This window comes from Neomonachus schauinslandi, chromosome 11 (assembly GCF_002201575.2).
Source record: "Neomonachus schauinslandi chromosome 11, ASM220157v2, whole genome shotgun sequence".
Lineage (NCBI taxonomy): Eukaryota > Metazoa > Chordata > Mammalia > Carnivora > Phocidae > Neomonachus > Neomonachus schauinslandi.
The window spans coordinates 30,313,200-30,328,955 of NC_058413.1; positions in this window are offsets into that span (position 1 = coordinate 30,313,200).

Sequence of the window (15,756 nt, forward strand, 5' to 3'; positions counted from 1 at the left end):
ACCTATTATTCATATGTTGGATTTCCCTTTCTCTTCCCTTATGTATCTTTTTAAAACTTTTTGCTTAATTTTGAGAAAACTTTCTCAACTTTATTTTCTAACACTTGTATTATTTTTGTTTCACCCTCATATTTGTTTTTAATTTTAAAGAATCCTTTTCTGTTCACTTAACATTATTTTTTATAGCATGTTTCACAGATGCAATATATTCTCCAATTTTTCTGAGAATATTAATGATAGAATTTTAGAAATTTCGTTCTTAGTATCTTTTTTCAAGTTGGTTTCTATGGTTTATTTTTGTCTATTTCTTCCTTGTTATTAACTTTTCTCTTTTATATGAACATTTTTGACTCTTGAATTGGCAACTTGAACTAGTTATGCTTTACCACATGAGATGGCTGTGACATTTGGTATTCTTTTTCTTGAGCTATTCAGACATCTTTAGAAGAGTCCTTTAATGTCTTCAAGTTTGGAGAAAGGATCTGGTTCCTAGTATTCTGGAGGTAAAATGGGGGGGGGGGGATAGATCTAAGGGTCTCTATTTTTATCCTTTAGCATACCTATTGTTACCTAATCTTGCTTTTGCTCAGGAGGGCACCCCTGATCTCACCTGTGCCTGCCATCTTCAGTTGAAAGATGCTCTGAATTACTCTTTTGAGAAAGTAAATTCCTAGGTTTTTACTGGGGCAGAGGAAAAGCAGTCACCTCACAAAGCAAAAGAAGGAAAAGGATCTAGGAATCTAACTGCTTATCAAAGAACTTTAACTCAATCTTCCTTATTTTTGGCTTCTCTTTCCTCTTGGTTTTAATGATACTTGGTTGTTCCAGTTCCTATGACTTTTGTGTTTTCTCTGGCAAAAGGCTCATCCCAAGCTTTCTCTATAGTTAGGTTGTAATTTTGGTCTGTTGGGTTAATTTGAATACCCATCCTTCTGCTTTTTGTATTCCATATTTTTTTCTCTTCCCCAGGTTTTATATTAATGCCTTAAAAGGATTATTATAAAAAAAGAAAGAAAGAAAGAAGTATATCTAACAGAGATCTTATGAAAATGGCTCTCACCTTATGGTAATGGATGAGAAAACAATATACAAAGATGCCAATTCCCTTCAGGTTAAACAATATATTAGATATAATTCCAATCAAGATATAAGTGTGATTTTTCATAGAAATTGGCAATCTGGTTTTTGAAATCTTAATGTGGTAAAATATAATTTTGAGAAAAATGGGAAGTAGAATTCTCCTCTAAGATAGGAAGAATCCATAAAGCTAAATAATTGGATAGTGTTTATTTATTGCAGAGATAGAAAAGTAGACCATTGGAACAGAGCTATGAGCCTAGATATAGACCTATTTATAGATAGGAAATTTGTGTATGACAAATTTAGCATGATAAATCATTGTGGGGAAAGAAAAAAATTATTTACAAAATGGTTCTAGGAAAAAGTGGCCAACCATATGATAATAAATAAAACCAGATTCCCTACTTTGCATTATATTTCATATTACCTCAAATTTGAATTAAAGAAGGAACATTATGACTTTTAAAAGAGAGTATCTTTATAAATGAGAAGCAGGGAACCATTCTTGGAAAAAAAAATTCAAAAAGCATAAACTTGAATGGGAAAAAATTCTTAAAGACCAGAATAAAATTTAAAACTTTGCATTACAGGGTGCCTGGGTGGCTCAGTTGTTGGGCGTCTGCCCTCGACTCAGGTCATGATCCCAGGGTCCTGGGATCGAGCCCCGCATTGCTCCCTCTTCCGTGGGAAGCCTGCTTCTCCCTTTCCCACTCCCCCTGCTTGTGTTCCCTCTCTTGCTCTCTGTTAAATAAAGTCTTAAAAAAAAAAAAACTTTGCATTACAGAAGATATCATAAACAAAATTAAAAGACAAATATCTTTACATGAGAAGGTTTTTTAATAGCATGGGATCAAGAAAGGACTGGTATCCATATTATACTAAACATAAAAAAAATATGCCTTCACATTAATAGAATAATACAAACAATCCCAAAGTAAAAACCCAAAACAAACAAAATGTAGGATGAGCTAATTCTGGGAAGTGGAAACCTGAATGGCCAATAAATGTAAGAAAAAATAATAAACATCACTTATAGTAAAAAATAGTAGTTGGATTATAAAAATTTAAGTAGGAAAAATGTTAAATCATAAGAAACAAAAGCTAAGTGTAATATGATCCATACAATTTAAGATAATTTATGGAAGGAAGTTCAGAAAAGAATACTAAATATTTTTTATGGGTACATATACTTCTTGCAAATTTATGAATACTGGCATGAGAATCCACACCACTTTAAGATAGTGATTATTTTTTCTCTGGAGAAAGTGCAGCATAGTATATAAGGAGATCTTGACTATATCACTAAATTTTATTTCTTTAAAAAATTAGCATCTAAAGCAAATTTGGCCTTAAAAAGTTCACAGAGCTAATAAGTAAAAGTGATAATAACTGAACTCATGTTTTCTCATACAAGTCCCTTGCTCTTTCCATTCAGCCATAGTCCTATCATTTGAAGAAATTCATGAATTCGGAAGTAATAAGTAGTTTCCAGAGGCAAATATAGCAAATCCTGTAATTCTTTCATCCACTATGCAGAGGGTATTAAAATATCAACTCAGTTCAGAAAATAAAATTGAGCAAAACCATTTGTTGTATTATATGTGAGAAAGATATACTCATTAACTGAATATCTTCCATTGTTTTTTTCTGTGTTGTATAGATTCTATTTAAAACAGAGAGTAATGAAAAATAAATAAGAGGATTAAGATTCTCACACTCCTGTAATTTATTCCATATAGCTCTCTAAATTCTCTTTATCAGATTTTAAATGGCCACTATCCCTATATGTTTGTGTGTGTGTGTGTGTTCATGAATCAAGCAGACAAGATCAGAGGCTGGACATCATTATCATGAGGTGTGCAATTCTAAGAAAAGATAAAGAAATGAAGCAAAGTTCTTCATTTTATAGAAATTGTTCTCCAAGAGTCAGTTTTTCCAAGAGGTTTTCAGTAAACTTCATAAATAAGTCCTTGGAATCCTAAAGCCTTAAGACTCTGTCCCAGGGGATAATTTATGTTTGATTTAAAAAAATCCATAATACCTTGCTACATTATCCATTTAATTCATTTCATTTTTTCATTTTTCATTTAAATGATTAAAATTACTAAAATGTATATACTTGTGCATTCTCTTCAACATGACGGAGAAACAGAACTTGGTTTGCCTCATCTCAAATGAGATCTAGGTATCTACCTAAGCAGGAAGAACAAAGCTGCTCACATATAGCCAATGAGACACAGAGCTTAGCTTGCTCTTATAAAATTATAAAATACCATGCTATTGTCAATTCCATAATAAATCCTTATCAGCTATCTTTAAGGCATTAATTTATTTCTAATTTATTTCCTTATAAATTTAATGACCTCAAGATTCATACAGACTGTAGAATGTCCTTGTTGGCACACTGAGGAATTATCCATCTATCCATCTTCCTTCTTTTAAGTTACCAAATATTTATTTCTTAATCTGTGTAAGTTTTATGTCATATTTAATGTCATATCACCCACAAACGATGGTGAAATATGCAACAATATCCAATACTCCTGGTAGTGGCAGCATAACACTATGACAAAAAGAGAATCTGAAAGCTTCTGAAATGTAAATGTTAAGTGTTTAATAATAAGGTATCATTAATCCCAAGTAATGAGAAGGAGGTACAATTACTTTCTACACCTGCAAACAATGAAAAAAGAAATAATGATGATTTAAGTTGTACTCAAGTATAGAAATCCATGAGCTCTGAGTATGTTTTCTCACACAATTCTATTTGTAAAATAAATGAATAATTAACACAATGAAGCACAGCAAAGAGATATATGATATTTGTAAAACTAAAGATTTCCTAACTTTCAGGATTAGTTGATTGATTCATTCATTCATTAAATGGGTGCTGAGTATCAACCTAGTTTCCTGGTTCTCTAAAGGCAGGATTTAAAATGATGGACAAAATAGAGAGATATTGCTCTCTTGGTACACAGTTTAATAGGAGAAAAACAATTAATTAAAATTATGACAAGAATTAAGAGATCTACAGCCTGATTTAAGCACACACCCATCACCTAACCTAGTTTGGGATAAAACCTAGTTTGGGATAAAGGTCTTTACCTCTATTCCTCTGTGCAGAAGTGACATTAACAAGCTTCCTCTAAACAATAATGGACTGGATTAAATGTTTAATGTTCCTATTTCAGCTATATTTCCCAGAAAATGTAATTCCTCATATATTTAAATTGCCAACCGAAAAAAATTAACTCATAAATTTCATTCACTCTGAAATTTTCAAAATTCTCCTCAATCTTTTCTGCCTCTATCTTGTCATCTGTAAAATGAGGAAGGTAACATGCATCAAGACACTTTCAAAGCATGCTTTAAGAAATACTGGTATGCATAAATACTGAAAATACTATTCCATTTGCAAAGAATTCATTCTGAATATATACCTGACACAAGTTAACAGTTACGATTTATTTTAATAAGTGTTTTACTTAGTCAATATATCCAAAATGTTATTGTTTCAACATATAATCATTGTAATATTATTAGTATTTGATATTAAATATTCAAAATCCAGTGTGTATTTTATTTTACAGCACATCTCAACTTGGACCAACCACTTTCAAGTGCTCAACAACCAAATACTGCTATTGTTTTGGACAGTAGGATTCTGCAATAAGCCAAGCACTGTAGTATGTATATACCAGAAAACAAACACGTAATGAAAGAAACACAACTCTAATGATACATAAGGTATTGAACTTAGAATAGAAAGTCTTCTACCTAGATCCACAATACCTCTCCCCAGATGCAACCATTGCTAAGAATGTCTTGTGTTTTACCTCCCAAAGGTTTGTGCCTATGGAATCATAAGTTTTATATGACTACAACTATATACACACATACACACATAAAAAACTATGTGTATATATAAGATATATGTATATGCATATATAACTTAAGCAAGTATAGCTTATAGGATGTGTATTTATATATTTATATACCCATGAATTATACATATATGTGCATATGTATATATAATGTAAGCAAATGTAACTATGGAATATTTATATATTATACTTCAAAGTACATATATATGCATACACATAATACACAAATACACAGTTTACCCTTGAACAACACAGGTTTGACCTACATGGGTCCACTTATACATGGATTTTTTTTTTATAAATTTACAACACTGTAAATATATTTTCCTTATGATTTTAACTTTTTTTCTAGCTTACTTTATTGTAAAAATACAGCCTATAATACATGTAACATACAAAGTATGTGTTAATTGACTGTTTATATTATCAGTAAGGTTTCTAGTCAACAGTATAGGCTATTAGTAGTTAAACTTTTGGGGGAGTCAAAGTTATATGCATAGTTTTGACTGTGCAGTGGGTTGGCATCTCTAACTGCCATGTTATATATATATATATATATAATTTAAACTTAAGCATAAGTGACCATGTTATATTTTTTAAAGATTATTTATTTATTGAGAGAGAGTGAGTGAGAGCACAAGCAGTGGGGAGGGTCAGAGGGAGAGGGAGAAGCAGACTCCCCGCTGAGCAGGGTGCTTGATGTGTGGCTACATCCCAGGACTCCAGGATCATAACTTGAGCCAAAGGCAGATGCTTAACCAACTGAGCCACCCAGATGCCCCTGAACATGTTATATTATACCACTGATCTTCCTTTTGTTCACTTGATAATATATGCTGGTGACTAATTCAATTGGACATATGCCTTTTTTCAATATGATAAGTTACACTGTGGTGAACATCCTTATCAAACATCTTTGGGTCTGCATAAAAGTATACCTATCTATAGATATACTGGAAGTGGAATTACTTAAAGGGTATGTGTATTGATTTAATATTGTCAACTTGTCTTTAAAACAAAACATTATGAAACAACACATGGTGGTTTAAATAAGTACTGATACAGAGGATGTAGATAAGTGATAATTTCTCTCCTTGCCCCTCATCTTTAGTCTCCAATCTGCAACCCCAACCAGTATCCTCTTCCGAAATGATTCCTGTTATCAATTTAAAGCACCTCCTTCCAGGACCTTTCCATGTATTATACATGTTTTACATATCTCCCCAAGCTCATTTGTTAATTCTTTATGAAAGTCTTACTTTGCCCACATGATTTTATATCTAGTATAAATATATGTATATATATATAGAGAGAGAGAGAGAGAGATTTATATGTATAATTATATACAGAAGTATACACACACACGTGTATATATGTGATGATTTAGGTCAAAATTGGGAAGTCTATAAATAGGAAACAAGATTTGTTAGTAAATCTTTAGTCTTAAACTTATTTTTGTAATGTATAGGATAAATTTTTTGACACACTCTGCTTTGAGAAAAATCACTATCTAAAAGTAATCTGAGCTTGGTCCTTGTTAAGGAAATATCACATTTCTGTAATTATCACATATTTGTGAAATTGAAGTCCATACATTCTCTTTCTCAGAGGAATTTCAAATAAACAAATAGCATAACTGAGAATAGATAGTAAACATTACTCAATTAATTTACCACTAGTTTTAATATTCTTTGCCAATATTAGCTCAAGTACTGGGGTTTAATCATTATCATCTTTTCTGTTATTACTGTAGGTTGTGTAATTTGATATGCTGAAGTTTGTATGCAAGAGGATTACTGAGGAATATCCTAGGAATGAAATTCATGGGGTTACCACTTTTAGTGCTCCTCATTACTTCACATACATTCATATTTCTATGTGGCTTAATTATCCTTCTGAAGAACTTCCTTTAACATTTCCTATAGTGTAGGTCTTCTGTCAATGAATTCTTTCACCTTTGCCTAAAAAAAGTTTTTATTTCATTTTCACATATGAATAATTTTTATTGTATACAAAGTTCATGTTTAACAGCTTCTGTCCCTCAGTATTTTCAAGATTTTGTTCCACTGTCTTGATTGTATTGTTTTTGATAAGAAATTTTCCATCATACTTATTTTTTATCTTTTGTATTTATTTTTTGTTTTAAGGTTTTTCTTTTGGTCACTGGTTTTGAACAATTTGGTATAATTTATCTTGTTATAGTTTTCTCCATGTTTCTTGAGCCTGGGAATTATTGAGCTTCTTTAAACTATAGGTTTATAATTTTCACCAAATTTAGGAAACTTTTCCAGACCAATTTTTTCCAAATATTTTCCTTTCCCCAGGTCCCATTCCTTTAAGGACTGCAAGTATACATTAGGTCATTTGAAGTCCCACAAGCTCAGTAATACATTCATTTTTTTAAGTTTTTATTTAAATTCCAGATAGTTAACATACAGTGTAATAAGAATTTCAGGTGTACAATATATTGATTCAACACTTCCATACAATATACTCTCTTCATTTTTAAAAATTTTTTTCTGTTTTCATTGTGACAGTTCCTAATATGTCTCAAATTCACCTTTTCTTCTACCCTAATGTGCTGTTAATCATACCTACTCATACATCATATATATTCCATCAACACACACATTGTAGTTCTCATGTCACCAAGTTTGACTTCAGTCTTTTTTATATCTTCTACAGCTTGACTTAACTTTTTAAACATTTTTAATATATCTATAATAATTGTTTTTAAAGCCCTGGTCTACAAATTCTAACGTCTGTCTCAGACCTGGAATGGTTTCAACTGATTGATTTTTCTCCTCAATAGGAATAATATTTTTTTGCCTAGTAATCTTTGATTGAATGTCAGACATTACAAATTTTACTTTAGTGGGTTCTGGGAGTTGTTGTATTCCTATAAATATTCAATTTTGTCCTGTGATTCAATTAAGTTACTTGGAAATAGTCTTGCTTTAATGATTGTTAGTTGTTTTTGGACCAATGGGCAATCTAGAAATAATTATTTCCCACTGCTGAGGCAAGATCTTCTTAAATACTCCCCAATTCCATGTAAATCATGGGATTTTTCAATCTGCCTTATGCAAAGAGGCCTTATTCCTAGTCTTATGTGAATGCTAGACATTGTTATCCCTAATCGTTCTGGCTAATTGTTTCCATAGTCCTGAGGAATTTTCTGACATACATGTGCAGCTGAATACTTAAGGGAGGAACTTTCAGATCTGAGGAGTGTTCTTTCCATGCACTCCTTCTGATAATCTGTCCTGTACTCTAGTTGTCTTTGTCTGTCTAGACTTTCAGCTCTGTCTCCTTAACTCAGGATTCCTCTGGGCCCTACATAACTTTCTCCTCCATGTACTATTGCCTAGATATGATCTCAAATTAGTAATCAGGAAATTTGTGTGGCTCATGTTTTTTGTTTTCCATCTCTCAGGTTTAGCCATCCTTCATTCTTTTATTCAGCATTTAAAAATGATTATTTCATTATTTTGTCTATTTTTTTTATTCCTTGGACAATTATAATTTGAATTGGGAGATCCCAATGCCATTTCTTCCACCAATTAACAAATATTTTTGGTTGAAAAGTTCAAATGGGGGACACCTGGGTGGCTCAGTCAGTTAAGCGTCTGCCTTCAGCGTAGGTCATGATCCCAGGGTCCTGGGATCAAGTCCCACATTGGGCTTCTTGCTCAGCAGGGAGCCTGCTTCTCCCTCTGCCTGCCACTCCCCCTGCTTGTGTTCTCTCTCTCTGACAAATAAATAAATAAAATCTTAAAAAAAAGAAAAAAGTTCAAATGGGTTTGGAGAAATGAACTCTTTTGTTCATGTCTATTCTATAGGTAGGAAATAGAAAAAAAAAAACAATTAAAAATAGGCTCGGGATTTGTGAACATGTTCATAAACATATAGTGTTTATAACAGGACCTGACAGGTTTAAGTTTGCTATAGAAATTAATTACACAAAGCATTTATAAATGAAAACATTTGAGATTTGACTTTATAACTGATTTAGTACAATTATGACAAGCATGTGGGCCTTCAGTCAAAACCTGGCTAGATTTTATTGCAAGTGTCCTCTTATGAGTATTAAATATTTAGTTGATGTTTTTATTTTTATTTTTATTTTTTTTATTTTTTTTTAGTTGGTTTTTAAAAATTTTATTTTATTATGTCAATCACCATACATTGCATCATTAGTTTTTGATGTAGTGTTCCATGAGTCACTGTTTGCATATAACACCCAGTGCTCCATTCAATATGTGCCCTCTTTAATACCCATCACCAGGATACCAAGTTTTGCTCATTTTAATCAGTTTCCATAAATAACCCAGTGAAGTCAGTAGCAATCAATGTAAAACAAAACAGCCATCAAGAAAATAAGGAAAGAATTAGGAAAATTCTTTTGTGCTAACAAACCCTTATTTTGACTAAATTTTCAGATTTCCTACAGTCTTTGCAATGGTACCACTAACTGATGGGATTGCTGTTTAATTTCAACTTAAAAAAATTGTCCTTTTCAGATCTTCATATTTTGTTAACCAATTCCAGATCCGATGTTCTATATTATGAAACAATTTCTTTACTCAAAATCCTATAAAATCTCAAAGTGAGAAAGAGCCCATGATGCTCCATTCCAAATTCTCTTTGGTAAAGCAACTCTAAATCATTAGAGTGACTTGAAACAAAAGGAGAAAAATAATTTCCCAATTCCTATAATCTTCCCCACTGTCCTCTCCTCCTCAGCAACACTCACATAATTTGTACTACATTCCCAGAAATTAAATAATTAAATAAATAAATAAATAATCCATTGATTAGCTTTGGTGCTGGTAATGTATACAGGTAAAAGAGAACCAAGATTAGCGCCAAGGCGCCTGGGTGGCTCAGTTGGTTAACTGTCTCTGCCTTTGGCTCAGGTCATGATCTGCTTCTCCCTCTGCTGCTCTTCATGCTTGTGTTCTCTCTGTCAAATAAATAAAATCTTTAAAAAAGAGAGAACCAAGATTTATTGCATGTCTACTATGTGCCAGACTTGTGTTTTGTTTTTGTTTTTTTAATAACTTGATTTCTTTCTACCCCTCTATAATACTACTCTTCATTACTCCCATCTTGCTGATATCAATTTTCTTTTTTACAGGAGAGATATAGGTGGCTCAGGTATCTTGCCCCATTGTCCATGGGGTCCTAAGAGGTCAGGACTCATATAAGTTTGATAATAACAATAAAATATATTGAACATTATCTCAGTCTATCCTAATAACTCTGTGCTGTGTATGTTATTTTTTGGCAGATATTATTATTCACATGTCACTTATTAAAAAAAATTGAAACTCAGAGAAATTGCCCCAGGTTTCTCAATAAAGAGCAGAGGTCTATTCTAAAGCTGCACACTTTTATAACTATTTACAACCAGTCGCTCCATATCTGTTAAAGTGTAAGGCAATACACGTTTTTCACATTAAGCTTATATGTTGTGTACCCTTTAAGATACACAGATTCTTAACTATAGAGGACAAACTAATGGTTATTAAGGGAGGACAGTTGAGGAGGTTTATTATGCTTAATTTGAGTTCTATGTGACAAGTCTGGGACAGTGGGGACTTTTTTTTTTTTTTATCATTTAGGACTTCTAGAAGTTTAGAGTATCTTAATCTGGCCCTGATCTAGAAGTAAAATAGACTCACTTTTAAAGGTATTGTTTAGGGATTCTTAGATCCCAGGCACTAGCAGCATTGGTGGGAAACCTGTATTCAGGTCACTGTCTTCCTCAATTCATCACATGGTTATCCACACCAATGTAAGAATGAGAGTAGTCATTTTCTTCACATTGTTTCTTCTTAGCTTTACATTTTCCATCCCTCCTTCTAAAATGGACTTGAATATACAAAAAATTCATTTCTGAATAACAGTCAACTGATATTGTCACCCTCCCCTTAGAAGGAGGGCAGTTTGCCAATTTTATTTTCAATATGTTGCTAGTTTTAAGAACCTTCTTTTCTCTCTCTTTCTCTTTGCCAAGAGAGAAAAGGAGGTGAGAAAAGAAGGGATCACCAGACAAATCACTATGGACATGTTTTTATCCTAAAATGTTCTCTTTTCCTCTGACTTTAAGTTTATATCAAGAAACATGATGCCTAAGGAAGAAGCATGATTTCTGCACCATGGCTTAAATTCTTCTAAAATAATAATAATTTGATATAATCCTACTACAATCATTTGTCCTCTAGCTGGCTTGACAAAAAAATTCTAACATGTGTCTACCCACCAGTCATATGAGCAATGAAAATCAGAGACTTTGGAGAGGAACTTTACATGAAAAGAATAATGATGTACATAGTAGTTTGAACACTTCTGTTATTTCTTTTTTTTTTTTAATTAAGAATGTTTTACATTGATTGTAGTTCTTCTGGTCAGTCAGTAAAATTAGCCTAAGGACAGACTGCTTTTGGAACGAGCAAGGTAAGCAGAGGAATAATAGAAAAACTGGCAAAGGGTAATTCTGAAAATATGAGCAATGGACTAGCAATGAGACAGAAGGGGGAGTGTGGGGGAGCTGGTGGGCAGAAATCTTGGCCAGGAATGGGATAGAACATGAATCATGCCTAAGGCTTGATAAAACTAACTACAAATAAATAATTGTCTCTTGGATATAAGAAAAATCAAATGACAAAGAAAATATACTTTTTTGATACTATAAATCAAAAAGCCCCCCCAATTTAAATATCAATAACAACAAATCAGATTTTCTTAGGATACTCCCCCAAAAGTGCATCATGCTCATATGAATATGTAGAAATTTAGCTTCCTATTATTCTAGTGGATGCTATAGGCATATTTTAATCTTGCAGTTGAGAAAATGGGAAGGGCCACAGTTAGAATCACTACAATTATAATATTGATTTTTATTATTAGGACAGCAATGTCTTGTATATTCAGTGTAAAGCACAGTGTTAAATTCTTAATAATCACGATCTCATTTAATGTTTCAAATAACTCCTTTGAGTTGATATTAATTCCCTCATAGAAAAGATGTTCAAAGCAGTTACAAACTTCATTTAGTGGCAACAACTTTTTTAAAGAAGCTAGATTTGAACCTTGATGTCTAATATTCTGAAACCTTATTGTTAACTACTAGGAAGAAGAAAATCCATTGATGCCTTATGTGATGGTATATAAAGGTCACAGGGTGGACTGACCCACAGAATACTGGTGTTAAGTCTGGGGATATGTATCCAAGAAATAGAGCACACTATATTTTCCCAAAGTGGCTGCAACATGTGGTGATGGCCACATTGTGGAGAACAGGCTGTCATTCCCTTCATCAGCACAATGTGTCAGGAAAGATGAGTGGAGGCCGGCACAAGTGGTGGATGAAATGGAAGGTGGTGAGTCATGCTCTCATCTCAACATCTAAAAATAATCGCAGCATATTAAAAGAACACATTTCCTTCTATAAAAATGAATAATTTTTTACCTATATGTCTGTAATTTTCCATTTCCAAACAGTATTCCATTGGCACTGAGATGTATCCCTCAAAAATATTAACGATCAACCTGAGAAGCCAGGGAGCCAATTTAAATTGTGGCACCTACGCAGGCCATTGATAATGCAGGCTGAGTAATCAGCTGGTTGCCAGGGATGTCCTTTGAAATAACTTTAAGAGAAATGGGCTAGTTCAGAGGGCTCTTAGACACAGTATCTTTTGCCCACAAACTCACTCACCTGAGGCCTTTATGAGGTAAAATAATTTTGCCCAGCTCCATCAAAATCCACATCTAGGCCCTTACATTCATATGAAAGAGAAGCAGACAGATTTCCCCATTCCTTGTAATCACAGCCATAAATCTGCCATTACTGAGGAAGATCAAACCCCGGGTGGATGTTGAAGGGGCACCAAAGGGACAAAAGAATATGCCTGGAAATATAAAAATACATCTAAGATCTGCATAGTGAATCACTGGTTATTTTTAAAACTGAAACTGAATTGATCTGAAACTTAGTTATATATGCACTACAGACACAAAAGTGATCTTGAATTTTTTGCTGACATCTGTGGAACTGGACAGAAAGAAAAAAACAAAACAAAACAATATGATGTACCCAGTTTTTCTTCCATACTCTATGATTAGTGATAAAAAATTGCACTGGTATTCTGACCAGTTAAACCCTCAAGAAGTATAGTTTTACCCCTGACACATCACCTACTGGTAACTTTGTCAGAATAGCTGGTTGGGAAATGCTCAATCAATAAAAATGAAGGTATTTGAAGATGTGGAAAATGTCAAAACCTTGGGGGATAGCAGGATGCAGATGTTTGTTAATTAAGTTTACAAAGGCAGTAAGTAAATGAAGCCAATATCTCATGTGTCTCTCGTTACTAAAGAAACAGGTGCTTGCCCATTCTAACTCAATCTATACATGTCCCACCCCCACAATAGCTATCAGGTTTGTGAATATTTGCTTCATCTGTAAACTTTAATTAATCTAAGAAGAATCCACCAAAAAGCTATCAGTAATTCACACGAGGGTAAAATATGGGAATGTAGTTATAGGACCTCCTCAACTCAAAATTGCAGCAAAAAATGACTCATCACCTATTTAATTTTTTGTCCCAGGGGTAAATAATGATCATTTCCATTATAGAGCATTACATTTATTTGGAGATTTGGTTTTTATAGACTTTTGAGTTATCAAATTTCCATTTTGCTTTGGGAAAGTACACAGAGAAGTGTAAGGGGGTTATAATCCAATTGCTAAAATGCAATGCCTACTAGAACATGCCTTTTTTTTTTTTTTTCAGATAAGAAGACTTGAAAAACAAATAATATGCTCAAGATAACATCACCAGTGAGTGGCTCAAACCCAAGAAGTTGTTTAAACCCAAGCAGACCAGTTGTAATCACCAAGTCATACTGTCATTATCTAGATATGTGTCCAGATCATGGAAACCATAGTACCCCCATGCTGCAACTTACTTAGATCTCATCAGGAGTATTTTTCAACACTGCTTAATGTTGAACACCCTCAGAAAGGACACTATAGTGGTAAAAGACTGAAAGCAACTTATTACTAATTATAGCCATATTAACATAAGAAGCTATTTTAAGGGCAAACCAAAGTAAAAGATGTGAGAATACTTTTTAAAAATATGATATAATTCATCACCATCAATATAAAAACAATTTAATATTTTATTGGTGAGTCTTATAATTATGTATCTATCTTAATTTTAGTATTTAAATGAGATTGTAATTATATAACATACATTGATTAGTTTAAGTTCTTCAGGAACAAATTCAAGTCATTACTTTGAGTATTCAAATTTTATAACTCAGTTCCATTTTGGTCTGAAACCTGATCTTCTTCCTTCTTTCCCAAGATCCTTCCCTCCCATTCCAAGGCTCAGATCTGGTTTCAGATTTTTTTCATGGAGAAAAGTGGAAACACTAATCTATTCAGAAAAGGAACTCATATTTCGTTGGGTGTTGGTGTCACATGGTGACACTGTGGAATGGGACATCATGAAAACTTGATCTCTAGCCACTATATACAGGGTTTTGTTGTTGTTGTTGCTTGTTTTACCTAAAAGGATGGCAGTGATCCAAGTAGATACTGCCAGTGAAATGAGACCTTCCAGTACTTCCAAGTAGCCACTGCTATTAGAAATGTAGTGAGTGTGTAAGGCATCTATTGAAAACTGTCATTGCTATAGGCATCTCAGAAATCTACTAATTCCCCATTCCTTCCTCCAAACTGTAAACCTAAGTGTTTTCCAGTGTGGTAACTTGCACTTCCATTCACCTAATTATTCAGACCAAAAATCTGGAAGTCTTCTTTGGCTTCTCTCTTTCCCTCATACCTCATATCCAACCTTTCTAAAACCTTGTTGGCTCAAGCTTCCAAAAATTCAATTGCTGCTCATTCCCTCCCCTATTCCATTCTATTCAAGCACTCTTCATCTTTTGCCTAGATTTCTACAATAGCCTACTATTCCCTGCTTCTTTTCCTAACCAGTTTGTGGTATATTCTCCCTAATGCTGCCAGAGTAATGTTCATCATATTGTATATCAGATGACTGTATTATTTTGCTCACAATCCTCAAGAGATTTTTAGTACACTGGAAATAAGAGCTAGCATAGATACCATGACCTAAAGAAACCCAAAGGCAGGCCTTACCCTCTTCTTACTCTGCTCTGATGGCAAGGGAGCTGATCCCTGCAGGTTGCTCTTTACAGGCCCTTTGTCAACTCACTTCCAGATCAATCCAGTAATGGAGGGCATTGCCAGGGGTTTGGAGGGCTAGGAAAGGAGAGTCCAGGATATTTCTGTCCCTTAAGTAACCTATCCAAGCCAGTGGCTATATCTTCTCAGTGGCTCTACCTCCCACAGAGTAGGCTTTTCATGTTCCTGGCTTCCACCAGGCCCTAAGTTCTATGACCACCACACCTCCCTTTGTCTCTCTTGGCTAGGATGGTAATAATTTCTTGCTGATACTAACCTCTGGTTTATCCCTCAGTCTCTTATTTAACTCTCATCTCTTCCATCATGTATGTCAACTAACTCCCTATTTTTTTTTTCTTCTCTAAGTACTTTAAATGTGTTCCATTTATCTGTTTAGACTTTGACAGTACAGGGACTTAACAAAATAAAGTTTTATACCATGCTCCCATCAGTGAAATGAGACCTTCTCCAGCAGGCATTTGGGTTCAAAATCTTTTGCTCTTTAAGTTCTGCCCTTATCTAAGTCTTTGGAGTCTTCCCTACTCAATGGTATAGGGGGGGGACAGA